The 19,543-nt window shown below is 42.3% G+C and overlaps 1 long non-coding RNA gene across 1 annotated transcript; it reads right to left on the bottom strand.

The window, feature by feature from the left end:
• Positions 1 to 1,182: 1,182 nt before the first annotated feature.
• LOC128347085 (uncharacterized) lies at positions 1,183 to 18,563 on the bottom strand. Its single transcript, XR_008317382.1, has 5 exons — positions 18,424 to 18,563; positions 16,890 to 17,014; positions 11,072 to 11,194; positions 2,335 to 2,451; positions 1,183 to 1,374 (listed from the first exon to the last, which is right to left on the bottom strand). It is a non-coding gene; the product is annotated as an uncharacterized LOC128347085 (long non-coding RNA).
• Positions 18,564 to 19,543: the final 980 nt, after the last annotated feature.

Genomic DNA, 19,543 nt, shown 5'->3' with positions numbered 1-19,543 from the left:
TGGAAAATATAACACTTGCAAGCAAATCAGAACCTTTGGGGTTACAGTAACATTTTAGCTTGTATGCGATGTGCAGGTGCTAAAGGGTATAAAGCGGGGGGGGGGCTTCCAGACTGGGCAGGCGGCCGCACCCCAAAGCTTTTGCTAGCACTGAAATAAAGCTTTATTTGAAACTTTGATACTGGTGTCTGGTGAAACTCCTAACAAAGAAACAAATGGAATACAGGGAGTAATCTCTCTTCTAACTCTGTCTGCAAACAGACAGAGCTACTGCATTGGAATTATTTTCCTAGACAGACCTGCTTAAGTCTTTCCTTAAAGGCATTTAAAAGGTAAGTCAAAACTTTTTTTAAGGCTTTTTGGATTTTAATTGTAAACCGCCCAGAGATGCAAGTTCTGGGCAGTACAGAAATACGTTAAATTAAAAAAAAAATTATGAAATGCTAATTTACTTGTATCTCACTTGTAATTCCTGCTCTTATTTACTCTTAATTAATATTGATTTATTAAATACTATTGAGATATTAAGTCTTTCCCTGAAAAAGTGGTGTGTGTGTGTGTGTGTGTGTGTGTGTGTGTGAGAGAGAGAGAGAGAGAGAGAGAGAGAGCAAATACCATCAATGGTCAACTCTGAATTTAGGAACATGGGTCTAGGCACTAATTCTGGGTGTTTGCTATAGGAATATTTCTGGAAATACTTCAGACCATCTGGGTTTGGTACAAAATTAATTTTGATTGGGCTCTTAGAGGCTTCATTGTACTGGCTCATAACAATATCATCATTGTGATACACCAGGGTCTGGGGCAGAGAGCCTGCTGCAGTCTTCAGTCTATGAAGGGGACCCTCTGAATGGAGAAGGCTCTCTGAATGGAGGGCCCTATTTTTGGCCTGAAGGCTACAGCAGTGTCTCACTTTCTATCCTGATCTCACCTTAGTCCAGGGTACAATTCCGGCTGAAAATGGAATCAAGATTAATTTTCCAGATGTTAGCAAGGACAAGCACTCCTTTCAGTCAATCAAACAATCCAGCAAACAAGCAAACAAGCGCTATTGCCTAGCATGGCTAAAACAATTAATTTGCATCCGTAGTGAACTTCTTCATGACACTAGAGAGTATGAAGGAGTTTTGTGCTAAATGTTAGACCCATAGGGCTTCATGTTAGTAATTAAATTCTCAGCGCTATAGTATTTCGATAGACTAGGGAGCAATATAGCAAAAGCCATTGATTTGTATTGGCAATGGCAGGCAAAGCAGAAGGTAGAACTGATCCCCTTAGCATTTTACTTACTTCATATTTTCATTAAGTTAATGTGAAGCTCCAGGTTGTCAGTTGTCTAGATTGTCAGTTCATGGAGAAGGAACCCTCCGGTTTCTTGAAAGAACAAGATAGCTACTGTTAGGGATGCCAGATATTCTAAAGGTCACTTCTCTCCTCATCAGTATTGGAGATCTGATTGGCTGGCTGAGTAGGGGCAGGGCTACACCATTTTTAATCCCTTGCGCTACTCAGGGTTGCTTTAACTTTGTTTCCCATATATTTCTCTTCAATTCCTTCCCCCACAAAGCAGTCTCTCTCACTTTCCTATTGTTCTGCAGCATTTCCCCCCTGGAATTCAGTGGTTTTGTTTCTTATTCTGTTGATATAAATTTGTGTATAAGCTACCATTTTGCAACCAGCTCTGCCTTCCCAAGCCATCTTTTTTCTTTTTGTCTTGTTCCACTTCTCCATGCAGCTATTTCATGCTGGTAGCTCCAAAAGCTATGGAATTTTTTAAAAAATAGCTCATGGAAGCCTGAACTCTGCTCACCCCTGTACGAGATAGGTTGTGCATGCCCCATGTGCACAATACTGCTCTTTGTTTGGACAGGTGCTGGATCCAGATTATGTGCTCATGAACTGGGTCTGTGAGGATTAGATGCACTAAATTAAACATACCTGAGAAAACTTGGGGGAAACACCCTGTGGAACTGCCCTTTTTTCTTGTTAACATTTAACAATACAGGAGAACTCCATTATCTGTGGGAGTTGCATTCCATGGGGGTGGGGTGATAGTGAAACCATGGGGCATTAAGGCAATGGGAATGATACATGGATATGTGAGTCTTGACCCTTTAAATGCCTAATATTTTTGCATATACCAAGGTCGGGTGGCAATTACCCAACAGTGGATCTGCGAAACCACAGGCGCTGGGTCTGCGATTAATGAGATTCTCCTGTATTGCAAAGTACCTCTTCTAATGTCACAAAAAGATCATTTGCAGTTATTAAATCCACGATCATACAACACTGACAATGGGATTCATCAGCATTAAATAAGATGTTCACATTTACCAATTCTATAACCGGTTTTTCTTTTTATAAAGAGCATAACCTGCACGATAGAATCCTTTAAAAACTGGTCTGTGTGATAGGGCTCCCAAGTCCATCATTATTTTGACAAGCTACCCCCTGCCAAAAAAAAAAAAAAGGAAGATGGCATTAGAATCTGTCATATAATGCCCCCCGCCCCCAATCTGGTCATTCAGGTCAGACAGCCATTGTACATAGACTGCAAGGTCACTGCACAATTGGAAAAGATCTGTTCTCTGAATCCACCCAGAGTCATTTTCATTTACTGAGTGTATTATTCTGCAAGGTCAGACAATCCAAGATATATTTAGTAATGACTGTTCTCTTGGAAAAAAGCCTGTCTTTACAAAGGGGGCAAATATATGAATGTTTTTCTGCTTCAAAGATAAGCAGGTCTGAGAGTAATGAAATCCTTTGTTGATGTGCTGCAGGTATTTCACTATGCATCTGTGGTTGTTCTTAATGGCTGAAAACACAGGCTTTCCATTCTTGATTTATTTAATATGTTCATTTTCCTCTAAACCTTCTCAAGCATATTTTTCAAAAAAGGACAATCAGACATGCCGAACAGTACACACACACTTTTTTTTTTAAATGTGCTTTTTGTTTAGGAAGCTGAGAATGCATTCTAACAGAGTAGGATGAAATGATCTCATGAAAGAGCTCCAAACAGGATAAACTTGTAATGTATGTGGACACACATTTTAGATTTTTCTAAATATATCGTTGGGGTACAAAAGGGATGCTTATACATTTCTGATTAAATGTACATCCAATAAAGATAACAAAGACCAACGCAGAGGGGGAAAAAGAGAGTATAGTTCACTATATGAAAAAAAATTGTTAATTGTATGGGCATGTGAGTACTTGTATAGTCCAAGTGAGAATAAAAACAACATTCTATCAATATAAGTCTGAACATTCTATTGGTCATAAAGTCCAAACCATTCATCGAATCCATCTGGAATTTAGTATGAAGTACAGTGGAGGTTCCTCTTTAGGGCCAAGCCCTCCCAAGAAAAAGAAGGTTACAGGCAGGACTCTCTCTCAGCCTTATCTTGGAGAAGCCAGGGAGGAAACTTGAAAGCTTCTGCTCTTCCCAGAGTGGCTCCATCCTCTGAGGGGAATATCTTAGAGTGCTCACACTTCTAGTCTTCTATTCATCCTCTGAGGGGAATATCTTACAGTGCTCACACTTCTAGTCTTCCATTCATATGCAAGCAGGGTAGACCCTGCTTAGCTAAGGGGACAAGTCTTGTTTGCTACAACAAGACCAGCTCTCCTCTCCTATACAGGTCTCTTCTCCTTAACCAGCTCTCCTCTCCTGTATTGGCCCCCTCTGTGTAATAAAAGTCCCATAGAAACTACTGAGTTGGCAAATGATCAACCAATAGAATTTTCAGCCAACAGGAATTTTCAGCTAATCACATAAAGCACAATGCATAAACTAATCTTGGGCAGGGCCAACTCCTCAGATACTCCTTCAGATATAATGTCTCTCCGATTGGTCAACTTTCCACTCTGAGGGCTGGGCCAGAGACCACTTGGCACATTGCAGTAGTGGTTGGTGTGGGCGCCACAGTGGGGGTGACGAGAGGCACCTTTAAGCATAAATTAGTTAGTGCTTATCTCTGCTCCAGCCGCATCTGCAAGTTGGTTAAGGTGCTTCTTGCCACCTGGCACCCGCACTGGCCACTACTGGCACATTGGGAAGCAGTGGCACAGTTCTAAAGGTCAGATTATTCCCCTCCATTTTGGTTTGCTGTTTCTAGACATAGCAGGAGGGCCTGGTTCCAGTGAAAGGAATTCAAGGTAAGTAGGCCTAGCTTAGTAGACCTTTATTTTCAAATTTGTGTTCCAGTTAGTGTTGGCAACTCCAACTATTTCTGCAGGCGTCCACCCCTCACCATGTTTTTTTCAAAATATTAGCCCAGGGGAAGGGCCTGCCTGCTTTTCAATACATATCAAAGGGAATGGGAAAATGGTTCTCTGTGCCTCCATATGGCTCTCTTCAAGAAAGATGGTGGTTTTTAAAAAATCAAACAAACCCTGATCTATGCTTATAACATCAGTGCATACAAATATCATTTGCATGTTGTCTGTTTTTATAAACTTGCAGTAGAATAAAATATCCACCTTATTTCGCTATTTTGCAAAGGCTTATAGACTCAAAACAGAGAATTATACATTCTCCCCTCCCTCACCATTAATACATTATTTTGTGGTCTGTTCTTTTTTGTTGCATCAAAATATGATTTTGTAAAATGAATCGTGGGGAATTGTTTTAAAAGATGCCCTTTTACCCTGTCCCTGAAGTACTTGCATATTATTAAATCCTTTAAAAGGGGGGGATAAACAAGTATGGTTTGAAATCAGATTGGTGTTCAATATGTCTGCATTTGAATGGAAGACTACATGTGAGCACTGTAAGATATTCCCCTTAGGAGATGGGGTCACTCTGGGAAGAGCACCTGCATGCTTGCAAGGTTCCAAGTTCCCTCCTGGCATCTCTAAGACAGGGCCAAGAGAGAATCCTGCCTGCAACCTTGGATAAGTCACTACCAGTCTGTATAGACTATACTGAGCTAGATGGACCAATGGTCTGATTCAGTATAAGGCAGTTTTCTATGTATTTGCCTATATTGTCTACAATTTGGTGTCTTTTCCATCTTGATAGAATTTTTGGAAAGGTAATACTAATCTTTTTTATTTTATTTTATTTTGGTGAGGAACAAGTTGTATTTGTTCACTTGTCTGAGAATTTGAATAACTACTTGACACATTTAGTGGTATTCAAAGGTATACTGCCCCTGAATCTTGACGGTTCACATTATAGCCATCATGACTAACAGCTAGTGACAGACCTCTCTTTCTCAATGAATTTGTCCCTGAACTGGTCTGAAGTGATCCGGCCACTGCCAGCCCAGGCTACTCTGGGGGATGCCATCGGGGGTGGGGTGGAGCCACTTCCACCCCCCTGCAGCCACTGCCAATCCTTTTTGTGAGTACTACTGACTCCCCTCTTACCCCCTCTAGGCCTAGGCAGCTTCCTAGGGTTTCTAATACCCTCCTCAAAGACCCATAATTCCCTTACTGGCAGGTCCATCCAAGGACACACAAAGACCAATTTAGCACAGTTTAGAGCAGTGATTCTCAAACTTGGGTCCTCAGGTGTTATTGTACTTCAACTCCCATAATCCCCAAACAAGGCCACTGAGGCTGGGGATTATGGGAGTTGAAGTCCAATAACACCTGAGGACCCAAGTTTGAGAATCCCTGGTTTAGAGGATAGAAACATGGAGTAGACCCCCAAACCAATCCACAACTGGTTTGGACCGGTCCGGCAGTTGAACCAGACTTGGTCCATTTCAACCGGATTGGACCGGGCAGGTTGGTTTGAGTCCATTTCAGATCCAAACGAAACCAGCAAATCCAGTTCCGTTCATACCCCTATCAATTAGCACGACACAAATCCAAGGAATGGATTCTCACAAATCCTCATGACTTTTTCATGGCATTCTCCACAAACTGACTATCAAATCTAGGCAGAAAAGGAAATCAAAACAAAACAGAAAACAAGGCAAGAAAGAACTAAATACATCAAATGAAAAGGCTGAGGGACTGGGATGTGTGTTTTTTAAAGTGAAAAAGTAGAGTAGGGGACCCTGGAATGATCTGTACATTCAGCATATGATAACATTATGTGGAGTTCACTGGGACTTACTTCTGTGTGAAAATGCTTAGGTTGGCCTGTTCAACTGTAGTCCAATGTTCTTATCCTGAATCAAACCCCATTAAACACATTGATCCACATACTACACAGCGAGCCGCTAACCCAAGAGAAGGGCACACTCACTGCTTCTGAGTCACTCTGCAGCCCACCTGCACAACTCCTGATGGTGTGGCTGCTCTGTATCTAAGGAGTGCATTACGACACTTCCAATGCCCATTTCCAATTAGAGTAGAATCAGAAGCATGATGACACACTCCTTAGTAGCCACAGAACAACCCCCACCTCCATTGGAAGCAGCAAACATAAACTGCAGAGTAACTTGGAAGCAGGGATCACACCTCTCTCCTGGATTGGCGGTTCACTGCACAGTATGGGAACCAGTGGGACTAACTTCTGACTAAAGTAAAGTGTGCCAACAAATCAGTGTTGACTCCTGATGACCCCAGAGCACTGGGGTTGTCTTTGGTAGAATACAGGAGGGGTTTACCATTGCCTCCTCCCACGCAGTATGAGATGATGCCTTTCAGAATCTCCCTATATCGCTGCTGCCCAATATAGATGTTTCCCATAGTCTGGGAAACACACCAGCAGGGATTCGAACCGGCAACCTCTGACTTGGTAGTCAAGTCATTTCTCCACTGTGCCATTAGGTGGCTCGATTTATGGCCATATCTGGAACTGAAGAGGGAATGGGAGAGTGAGGAAACAAATGGGATTCAATAGAATTATCTGGATATTTTCGTTTTTCTTATTGTTGTCTACATGTTTGACTTTGCAGCTGATGTTCTAACTTCACCAAAAACTTCAAAGGAGCCAAGATAGTGGGGGGTGACTAGCATAGTTAATTCCACTCATAATTGTATACTCAAGTGTGTGGGGGGTGGGGGGGATTAGTTGCTGCTTTTAGCCAGTTGTGCCATGAATTAATGCAACACTAACCCATATGAAGTCTGCATTTCCAATTATTATATTTGTTCAGGGCAGTGAACAAGTAGTTCAGGGCAGTGTCTATGGTTCTCTCCTGCCCATTGATGCTCACAGCAGCTCTGTGAGGCAGATTAGATGAAAAGGAGTGAGGGGCACAAGGTCAACTTCATGGCTGAATAGGAATTTGTTTGAACTCAAGACTCCAGGTCTTAACATTTTAACCACTGCACCAAACTGGCTTTCTCTTCTTAAAGACAGAACTCAAATGCAGAAAACAATCTTCATCTGAATCATTGGAAGTGTAAACCATTTCCATTAGAGGGAAAGCAAAAGGAGATGGTCAGAGACAGAGGAAGTATATGTTCTGTTTGTTAATATTATCTGTGGCTGGCACCCACTATACATTTGGTACTTCTTGAGGTAAAGATTAACAACTAGTTCTGAATAGGGATGTTAGAGAGATGAGTCACTGGTCTTCTAGAGGAGGCTGGGAACAAAACGCTGCTCTGGAGAGAATTGTAAAATGGCTACTATTGTTTGTTAGTTACAATGGTTTTGAGAGCCACAGGTACAGCAGTTAAACTGAAAAACAAACTGTTCCATCTCATCACATGAAGAGGTGTAGTTTCTGTGTAAACCCAGAAATTTCTACACATATTGGCTGACATCCTGACAAGAGAATACAAATACAAATACGAATACGAATACAACAAATATTTATATACCGCTTTTCAACAAAAGTTCCCAAAGTGGTTAACATAGATATAAATAAATAAAATAAAACAAAACAGCTCCCTGTCCCTAACAGGCTCACAATCTAAAAAAGAAACATAAGACAGGCACTAGCAACAGCCACTGGAGGCATGCTGTGCTGGAGACGGATAGGGCCAGTTGCTCTCCCCCCTGCTAAATAAAGAGAATCACTACTTTAAAAAGGTGCCTCTGCTCAGTTAGCAAGAGAAGCCCGGGAGCAGTGAGAAGATCAGAATAAAAGTGATTTCAGACTGTTCACATGGGGTGGGGGGTGGGGGTGATGACCCCCCTCTTCCCTAGGATGCCCCTGTGCCACCTGAAAATAAGTTTCTGAGGGCCGTGATGTAATACTTCATCCCTCAACCCACACAGACAGCATGTGCTTTTCATTCTAATTGTCCTTTTCAAAAAAATAATAATTAATCTTTTCTTTTATTTACGATAGCTGACACCAGTCTAGGCACTGGTGTCTATGGTCCACCTGAACTGAAATTTAGGAACTTTTAACCTTAGAATATTGTCCAGCTAATTGCTTGCATTTCAGTTAAAAGTGGTATGAGCTGCTGGAGGAGCTGCTAAAGTTCTTGAGATTCCACCAAGCATTAAAGAGAAACTCCTTGAAAACATTAAGAGAAATGGCTTATAAACTGTGCAACGGGACAAGAGTGACTTGAACGCCACCTTTACACCTGTAAGCAGCTGTTTGGATGCTGTGCCGCAAGGCAGCAGTGGTAAGTGGTAATGACTCCATGCATGGAGCTGCATGATGTGCCAGCCATTATTTCCAGTAGAGCATGAGAATAGCCTGCTGGATCAGGCCCGAGGCCTATCTTGTCTAGCATCCTGTTTCACACAGTGGCCTACCAGATGCCTCTGAGAAGCCCACAGGCAAGGGGTGAGGGCATGCCCTCTCTCCTGCGGTTACTCCCCTGCAACTGGTTTGAAGAGGCATCTTCCCTCTGAGGCTCAGGCTGGAGGTGGCCTATAGCCATCAGACTAGCAGCCACTGATAGACTTGTCCTCCATGAATTTGTCTAGGCCCCTTTTAAAGCCATCTAAGTGAGTGGTCATCAATCACCACATGCTGTGGAGGTGATCTATAGATTAATTTTCTGCTGTGTGAAAAAGTACTTCCTTTTGTTCTTCCTATATTTCCTGGCATATAAGCACATTGCACAACTCCATGCACAGAATCCTTACTGCCAGCGCTGCTTCCCTGTGGCACAGCCTCCTCACAGCTATTTAATGTGTGCTTAAGCAGATCGCACTCAAGCTGCCTGCATCTTTTTGCACAGTGTATAATCCATTTATTATTTGTGGAGTATGTAAGCTAATATATGATTTGCAAGTCTGCAAATGGAAGAGATTCCAAAGTGATCTGTGGAACTCAGTGAAACTGGATAAACTGAGGCTGTTCTCATGCACAGCATAACCCAGGCTGGTAAAACCCAGCCTGGGTTAGGATGTGCCTGAGAACCGCCAAGATTTGGCCTGATCCCTGTGGGTAGCACCACCTAGTCAGGCTTTTTAGCCCATCATCTAGTTGAGGTTAAGGGAGCAAGTGCTCCCTTAACTTGGACTCCATGTTCAGGCTGAGACACAGAGATGGGCGCCTAGAGCATCCGCCCCCTGCAGGAATTTCCCAATGCACCCAATGTAGCACATGGTGCATTGTGGGATACCTGGAGGCCAGGACATGTTGTCCCAGCCTCTGGAGCTCCGCACTTCCTGGCACATTGCTGCTTGTCCAAGAGCACAGTTCTCACTCCCAGCAATGTTTGAGGGATCAGCTTTGGGGGGCGGGGTAAGGTTTCACAGCCTTCCCCTCCCCTACCTGCCCTCCCGAATGGTCGTGTGAGTACCCTCACTGTTTTGATTACGTTCATCAATGCTCACTGATGTGGCAAAATCTGACTGCATGGAGCTTAATTTGTAAAGCCACATTATATTTGACAATGTATAAAGTTTCTACTGCTTATATAGCACAGAAGTTAAGATGACAATTTAATCATATTATTTCTGTGCCTTTTAGAGCACAAGTGAAAATTGTAGGCACTCTCTCATCTTAAACTGAAGGGATTTTGAAATGGGTATATATGTCAATATATAACTTGAAGGATAATGATGCTTCTTTCTAAACTCCACCAATAATTCTGACACAGATTGTGACTAATGTTTATGATATATTCAGTTGATTATACTTGAAATACTTTTCCAGAATACAGAGAATCCAATGGAAAAAAGTAACAGTTTTTATATTATTATTCATCTTCTAGGGCTTGCATTATAATAAAGAAAACCAGAAAACCAAACAACAAGACCGTAGCCAAAGGTAAACATTATTTATATCCCAATAAACCACATAGTTCAAGCTTCAGGTACTATATAAATCAGATGGATAGGTTCAGTGATACGAGCCATATGATAAATGGGAACCATTTCAGCTGCTGTAGGATTTGTGGTGAGATGGTTCAATCAACAGTGACTTGACTAGTAGGAATAGATAGCAGATAAGCAGGCTCAGCTGGCTTTAGTTTGAACTCCAGTTAAGAATGTAATCAGTACTATGTAGCAGGAGAAGAGGTGTGGAAGGAATGTTATTTAACTTTCTGATAATACCCTTTCTAAAGAGCTTGTCAGGGCAACCTACACAGTTCTTCCTGCCTATTTGATCCTGTGAAGCAACTCAGAGTGAGAGACTGTCCGACATCCTAATAGTGCACACAGAAAAAAAACATTTGCACAGTCCTAGCAGCCCTACTTCTGAAGCACAGGCACTTGTGTGGGTGGAGGGCCAATGCCCACTCCTTGGAAGCACTTCTCTTCAACCCAGAAGCAGGTTCCTGAGGTTGTGGGATTGCTAGCATTGCACATGTACTTTGGTGGTACGTGCACACTTTAGTGAGGATGTCAGCCTGAGAGTGGGACAAGGTCACCTAGTGTGACCCTCATGTCCGTGAGAGGTTTTGAACCTGGATATCCAGTGCTCTGCTATACCTCATTGGCTCTCAAGTAGCAGAAATGAAGAAATTTATTCTTTTTTAAAACAGTAAGTTGCATTGAGGTACAGCATTATTCTTCTAGCTAATATTCCCTATATTTCAGGAGCCATAAAGCTATGCATTTAAAATAATTTGATCAGCTTATGATATCTTATCCACAATAGTATAACTTAGGTTAGCTACAAATTATTACTAGTACATGAAATGCTATGACTGTCTACACCAGTAGTTCTTAAAATGCATTATACTGTAGCCTGTTTCTGTATTCTGTTCTTGTTCTTTGAGAACCAATCAATTTTCTTACCTTATGGCTGTGATGAGAAGATCACTTGAAAGGCTTCTGAAGCAGCCATGTAACAGCCAGGTTAAAAAGCATAGTTTCCAAAAAGATATGTAATCACCATTTAAAATCTTTATTCCTTTTGCCCTGCAAGAAAGTAAATAAATCAATGGGAATTAATTTAAGTAACAAGAGTTAACACTGTCTTCCAAAAAGTTGCTTAACATCACTTAACTCTGCAGCAATTAATCAACCACTTGACTAGTCAATATAAACAAAATAGAGTTTAAAGGCATTGGGCTGGATCCCAGCGAGTTTTCTGCACAGAAGTTCCATTTGTCCTTTTGGGAGGGGCAGTTTTTGCCAATGCCTCCTTTCCTCCTTAAACCTCCTATCCCCCCACAACAAATTTGTCTCTAAGGTTTGAAAGTAGAGGAAAGGGGGGACTGGGAAAATTTTTTCCAACAACTGCCCCTTGCTGGAACCAAACTTCTTTTACTTGCAGGAGTGCAAGTTTACTTGGGATCCAGCTCTCTCTCTCTGTGTGTGTGTGTGTGTGTGTGTCTGTCTGTCTGTCTGTCTGTGTGTGTGAGAGAGAGAGATACACACACACATGCCATGGTTTCATCAAAAAGGTTGTTGAGCTAGACTACTGATAAGCATGGCACAAATATTGCTCTTCTCACAAGCTGGTGAAAGGGACATGGCTTAGCCCTAGCTCCTTGACAAAAAGCTGGGATGAGGGCAGGGGCGTAACTATAATAGGGCAAGGGGAGACAGTTGTCTGGGGGCCCATTGCCTTGGGGGGCCCCCAGAGGCTACTCACATGACTGACACCCCCAGTCACGCACCCGCCTGGGCTTCCTTCAGTTGTATTAATCCTCCAAAATTGATGTGAGTGTTAAGACCTGGAGCTACCAGAACAGCATGTCTTTCTCTAGTAACATTAAATGACTCGCATCGTCCACAATTTACAAAACTTGAGCTGAGCTTCTGTGGGGTGGGGGGCCCATTTTAAAATCTTGTCTCTGGGCCCACTCCAACCTTGCTACGCCCCTGGATGAGGGCATTATTCTTTGGAACTGGCAGCGCTGTTGGAGCAAGACTACAGGCTCTTTAGGCTGTTCCATCTGTCCAGCACCGCAGGGTAGAGTAGCCCACCCACCCAGAGCCATGTGGGACTAGCTCTTAGAAAGGGCCAAGTAGAGATTTTTGCTTTTGAGCACATTGGTTGGGGTGTGTGTGTGTGTTTGTGTGTTCATCTGCTTCACACTGTACCAGGCTGTGTGGTATTCAGATAGTAGAATAATGGTCACAACTGGCAGGCACAGTACAGGTAATATAAAAAAACACCCTGAGATTGTCTAGTGAAGGGAGGATTATCCTTGAGGCTGGCCAGATTGAGGGACCACTTTTAGGCAACTGTAGCATCACCAGCATCAAAGGCTTGATGATTTGAGTGATGTGATGCTGCCAGATTCTTCCTTGAACTCTCAATCAGATCATGTTAATACACATTAATATAAATGGGCAATATTATAGATTAATTACCCACATAGTCCGTGCACTTAGGACAAGAACTAGCCTAGGAGAGTTGGTCTTGCGGAGAGAGGAGCTGGTCTTGTTGTAGCAAGCATGACTTGTCCCCTTCACTAAGCAGGGTCTGCCCTGGTTGCATATGAATGGGAGACTAGAAGTGTGAGACTGTAAGATATTCCCCTGAAGGGATGGAGTCACTCTGGGATGAGCAGAAGGTTCCAAGTTCCCTCCCTGGCTTCTCCAAGATAGGGCTGAGAGAGACCCCTGCCTGCAACCTTGGAGAAGCCACTGCCAGTCTGGGTAGATAATACTAAGCTAGATGGACCTATGGTCTGAGTCACAATATGGTAGCTTCCTATGATAGAAATTCTGTTTCCTAGACCATATAGAGATAGAGATAGAGATACCTGTACATTTCAGTGCCTTAAGGTGCAAACAGAAAAAGTAATTTTAAATGTAAAGCACCAGTAATAATAATCTGTACTGATATCTGCAAACTGTAGGCAATGAATGTGCTCTTGGTTTCTGATGCATTGTGAAAGCCCAGGGTAGTTATGTCATAGCTCACAATTTAGAGAGGCTGAATATAAATTTACCTATTCCAAAGTAAAAATTCGCTGTTATAAGGCTGCTGCATCTATAAATACATCAGCAGAGGTGCATTCCTTTGAAAAATTTAGAGTAGGAACTCAGTGGAATCCTGGTTACTCCTGGATTAGGATGGGCAGGGCTGAATTTGTACAATGAAAATGTCATCCAGAAATGGAATAATCATCCTATTATGTGTCCCCTCCTTATTTTGAGAAGTAAGTAGTTCACCTCAGTCCAAAGCCTTAGCTCTGTAAAAGGCTTTTAAAAATAATTTGCAAGGGGCAAACTCTTTCAAAGTGTTATGCTTTCAGAATATTGGCTTTTCTATAGAAAGCACCCAGGTCATGGCAATTTCTATGTAGTAGAATCCAGGTCATGGTAATTTCTATGTAGTATCAACATGAGGGAATATGGGAGATTTCTTTTAAGAACAACTGGATGATAACTGTCAAATTTCAACAGAGAATTAACATGTGTAGGGTTTTTATACAAAAATTGTGCCAGGGCTCTCAGCATCTGTTTTCAGTGCCGGGCTTAATGCTGAAATATACACAGTAAGAATATTGTCAAATATTCTATATTCATCAATGAGTGTATATAGAGGTCCCACAATAGGAATTAATGAAAGGCGGTATATAAATTTAACAATAAAATAAATCAATCAATAAATAAATATTGCCGTCTAATAGCCCTTTCCGTTATTTCCTATTGTGGGCTCAAGCTTCGGGCTCAAGCCTACTATAAAGTAGAATCAAATAGAGAAATCAGCATTTCCATAGCCAGAAATTTATAGAGACTATGAACATAGTCTTCCTCCACACGGACATCATACATGTGAAAGGGGATTGAGAGACCACACTCACTGGCCATACTCAGCCATCCCTCACCCCCTTCACTGCATTAGTGGTAATACCGGGTGAGCAGGGGGTGGGGGTGTAGTTGTGGGCCTGGCCCGAGAAGCAAGCACACGGGCTGCCATTTTTGTCCCTTGTCACATGTTGCGGGTGGACCAATCAGTGCGCAGGAGCACCTGCATAAGCATCTGGCTCCATTCCATTCTTTCTCAGTTGCTCTGCAGGCAGGCACCCTCCTGCCCATCCCTTGACTCAGTGGGGGGGGGGATATTCTGGTCTCCTCTTGGGGCCAAGTAGGATTTTTTTTTGCCTCAGCTGATTGGCTATGGTTGGAGCCTTTTTTTGCCTGCTTCTCACTGACTTTGATAAGGTAGTCACTGGGTTATTTGGTCATTATACAGTTGAGTGCTGGTTGGGGTAGGTTAATTTGCAATGGTGTTGAGCTGGAGGGCCGTCATGGTGAGTGGGAATATGGAGGAAGGCTTGGTGATCTTCTGACTCTTGGGCTGGATCTGCTCTCATTTGGATGAATGCCAGCAAACACCACTCAGTGGCTTGCACCTAGGTTTAGGTGGGCTGGCATGCATCCCCTCATTGGGGGTAACCTCATGGTTGAGATAAGGTTTGGACTGGTTCCGAGCCAAATCAAAGCCCGGTCCTTCTCCCTCCTGTGGGCATACCTCCTATGAGATTGACCCACACATGAGATACCCGCACTTTAGTTCAATTCCTTGTTGCAGGTTTGCAATTATTTAATAAAGTGGCCCAAGTTTCTTCCAACTATGTGTGTCCTGTCATTATTTGCGTCTGGGTTCACAACAGTTCTGCACATTCAATAGAATTTTGGACATTAGAACTACACACACACACAGCTGCACACAAATAGGTTTTCCACCCTATTAGAATCCTTAATCATACAGGATTCTCAGTTGTAGGGCCTAAGCAAGTACAGCTGTAAAAGCATAGGCTGTCCCTTTTGTCATGTTATGGAACATGTGGTCATTGGGGGCAGCAGGACCAAAAGAGACATTGGGATGGGGCAGTCAGTCCCACTTTTCTTCTACACATATAGCATATGAGTACACACACAGTGCACAGTGTACAAATCCCTACAGAAAGCTTCTAATGCTGGCTGTAATGCGACAGCATGCAGAAATCATTTCTATAGCCACCAATTGCCTTTCATTCTCGGAATTTAGTTTTGTTTACATTGATGGAAGAGGAAACACTGCATAGCTTTCAAAGACATATTCTTCAATGCAAAAAAGGCTTTTGCAGCAAGGGAAGATAAAAGAACATCTCCCCACTCCATTTCCTGCACTGCGTGGCGAGCCTTGTGAACATTTCGTTTCCTGGCTCCTTGTGAGGATGGAGCTTTGCTTTCCTCATAGGATGTGCAACATGTCAACCACTGATCCTATTGATGGAACAAACACTGATACCATTAATAGAAAATGAAAATAAATAATGGCCAATATCTTAATTCAGCCCTCAGGGACATATTTTCAGAGGGCAAAGAGGGGCAAGGAGAGGTAGTTGAAATTCATCTCCCCCTCGCCCTCACATTAGTCCAGTGCTGTATTAGTCTGGTCTTGTCTGCAGCAGCACCACATCTCACAGAGCACTGGAGCTTCATTAGTTAAGATGTTGGGCAAATATTTGTATAGTCAAAATGGCAGTGCTATTTCCTAAGAACCAGCAGCATTTAGATAAGCCATGTTTTTTTAAGTTATGCTTTCTTCCTTGGATAATTCATTTGTTTGAGATTTAACTGGGCCCAGATATTGGCCTAGATATTGGCAAGCATAAAAGGTCAGGGGGATAATTACTAAAGAAGATATACAAATACAAATATGACAAATATTTATATTCCGCTTTTCAACAAATGTTCCCAAAGTGGTTTTAAAAAGGTCCTATCCAAATTGAATATACACAGGCCTTGATCCTTCCATGCTTTCATTCCTGCCACCCCCAACATACACAAAGCTAAATCCTAAAGCAACTTAGCTTCTTACTTTTTAATATAGTGCAACAGATACAGACAGACACAGAAAGCAAGACTATATGAAGTCCTAACTGCAAGCATATCTCAGCATTGATCTCCAGAAATAGATTGTCTGAAGGCCTCTTCAAGGTACATCAGCTTGAAACAGCCTCCACATGGTAGCTGCACCATGTGATCAACCATTCTGGGTGAGCTGGTTTATTATGTGTATACGCCTCGAGGGGTGTGCGCGGAACTGATTTGCGTGGTTTGGTCCACATTTGGACCAAATTTGGACTGTGGTCCATGAACTGGTTCAGTCAAATCGACCAGCTGGTCCAATCTGAACCAGTTGCCAGTTTGAGCATCTGTAAAGGGGAATCCGGTGAGGAGTCCCCTTTGCTTCCAAAGGTAATAAAAGGCGGCAGAGGAGTGATGAGAGAGAGGCACCTTTAAAATTGAAAGAGAAGGCACTTAGCGGCAGGCCTGCGTGGTGTTCCCCCCACTCTCCCAATGGTGGCAGCAGCATGCAAATGGCCTCTGCGCATGTGCTCCACTGGGAAGGTGGGGGGAGCACTGTGTAGGCCTGACACTAAGCATCTTCTCTTTCATTTGAAAGGCACTTCTCTCTTGCCACTCCCCTACCACCTTTTATTACCTTTGGAAGCAAAGGAGAATCGTCACCAGATTCCCCTTTACAGGCACTCAAATTGGCTATTGTCAGTGTATGGACGGTTCGACTGCGGACCAGGCCCCTTTAACCAGGGCCACTCCAGTCCATAATCAAATCAGCCAAGATAGCTGCAAACCAGTTCGGTCATGGAGCAGTTTGGCACACCCCTTTAAGCCTCAGTGGCACAGGTTTTCTCCATACCTTCAGCAGCCATTTCCAGGAGTGTTTGGCATCACACCATATATCCTTCTTTCCCCTTCTGCTATTCTGGAAGCAGAAAAATGTACGCAAAGGTAATTCCGGAAAGGGAAAGTTCCCGCTATTTGCTGGAGAAGGAGAAGAAGGAGAAAAGTGCTATTGTATGCAATCAGCTGAAGTAATCTGATGAAAAGGTTAGCTCTTATTTTATGTACTCCAAGCCAGAATTTAATCTGAGTATAGGTTTTGTCTTAGCTCCCATCATAAGGAAAAAGCTAATAGTTTCTTATATTTCTGACATGGATTTATATTCCTTCTGTCATTGTCTTTTATTTTCCAAATTCAATTAACATAAACACAATTCCAAAAAATAAGCTCTCTACAATTATTCTTTAAAATACAATTAAAATGGCGTCAAAGCTATCTGTAGCCATTGAGTAACTGCTTAAAAACCTAACCAGTCTGACTACCAGTCAGGCTTTGATGCCTGACTGATGCCTGCCCAGGCTTTGATGGGCTTCCAGAAAATGGTAATTTCATAGCTGGGAGCCATGAACACCAGTGCATGCTCTTCTGCTTTATGAAGGCCACTGACAGCAAGACACCCTTGGCTGACTTTAGTTACTGTGATAGAATATAGGTTACTGGGCAGTCTCCAGGGTCCAAGCTGCCCAGCTCTTTATAGGTTAAAGTAACAAATAAAATTGACATTTATAGTGGTCAGACTAAAAAAAATCATTTAAAAACTTCTGACCTTTTCTTGGCTAATAATGGCAATTTCTTTGATGTTTATCTTCTCAGAAGGGAGAAAGTAATGCAATAATTGACACTTTAAGTTAATTAAGAAAGATAGCTGTCTGCCATGATTGATGAAAATGTAGACATCTGCTCAATCCAATAATTGAGAGGATTGGAAGATGGACATAAAAAATCTCTGAAGTTTAGCCAGAGAAGAGAATACATAATATATCGTTAGATCACTGTTCAGACACAAAGCGAAACAAAACAAAAAACCCAAAACAGAGGACTAAAATTGTAGTATTAGGTTTTAACATATTGGCTGGTATCCAAAGAGCCTGTGCACAAAACAATATGTGCTTCTAAAAAGGCATGGGGGGGATCCTTATTTTCCTTTCTGACTGTAGGCTCAGGTGCCACACTGAATGCAGCTGCAGAGGGTCTAATGACAACTGTTAGAAGCTTCGCACCATTAGAAATCTCCAAGCACTCACAGAACACTCTTTCACATCTCAGCCTATGGTTGCAATCCTGCATCTAAGTTGTGCAAGAAGATCAGAGGCAAGAGTGCTCTCTCATAGGAAATGAGTACATCTGCCCTATAACATGCCAGGCCCTCATTCTCCTTTGATACTTCTTTGGGTCAATCAGCTCTCAGGACATCAGGTAAATCCAATTAGAACTGTACATATCAATTCAAATGTGCTTGTATGCCCAAGTTCAGGATTCTGGCCAGATGTTATCATTCCTCTGCCACCCTGACTCCAATGTGCCTCAGACCCTGGTTCCTAACACCCACACTATGTTGTTGTTTCAGGATGTCTCTGGTGGATGTTGACAATTAGAGTCTTCTGCTTTGGTGAATTCTGTCGTAAATGTCAAAACAGTGTTGTCAATCTTCTAGCCTCTTGACCCATCTTCGCCATTGTCCACTGATGTAGAGGAGGGGAATGATGGAAGGGGGCTAGGGTAGAAATTTTGGGGGAGAGTTATGCCCTATAACTTCTCTTACATATAATTAGAGCATGGCACAGCCTTGCAAATAATAACAATAATACAGAAAGTGTCACTTCCTCTCTAATCTAAGGACGTTAATCACAACAATTGTTGCTCTTACAAAATGTTCCTCTTACAAGTTGTTTGACATCTGCCATCCTGCCTAATCTGAATGCACGGGAGACATAAACCACAATCCGACAGTGAACAACACCATTCATAAATCCTTCACAAGCCCATCATACAAAAATGTTGAGGACAGCATTTTGCCTTCTCAGTCCCATTGTGCTTCATGCGAACCAGAGACTTGCCGCTTCTGCTTTAAGGCTCGATGAGAATACAGAACTGAACAATTAATACAATATCAACATTTGAGCATAGTGGTCTATAAGGCATATAGTTACATTAAAAAGGTATAAGAATACAGTTTTCACAATAGAAACATAGAAAAGGACTTCAGTCCCATGCTGATATGTGAGTAGAGCCAGATGCATCAGGGGGACTGGGCTGGAGTTCATAACAATAGAATTTTCCTTCTGGAAGATTCCCAATCATTATGGGGTGGATTTTGATTTAACATGTCACTAGTAGGCATTAGCTGCTTGTTAAAGTAAATACTTGTATGCATTCATTTGAAATAAATGTGGGGGGGGGCGCGCTAAATTGGGCCTGTCATTCATTCTTAAATGAATGCAACTTTCTTCTGTTTTATGGATCCACTAAGAGGTTCCCTTTGCTATCTAAAAATAGGGCAGCGTAAAGTTAATTTAGTCCAAAAGAGGAGGGCAGTCAATCATAGAAATCATCCAGCTCTGAATTCTGATTGCTACATTAATCTCATTCCTGTATACTAAATTATACTTGGTCCTAATTGTTATAATGTTAGGTCCAAACCTTATCCCCTGACTGTAGGAATATTCAAG

Source organism: Hemicordylus capensis, chromosome 2 (genome assembly GCF_027244095.1).
Source record: "Hemicordylus capensis ecotype Gifberg chromosome 2, rHemCap1.1.pri, whole genome shotgun sequence".
Lineage (NCBI taxonomy): Eukaryota > Metazoa > Chordata > Lepidosauria > Squamata > Cordylidae > Hemicordylus > Hemicordylus capensis.
The sequence above is the reverse complement of the archived record's forward strand: the minus strand, read 5'-3'. Positions and strand labels throughout refer to the sequence as shown.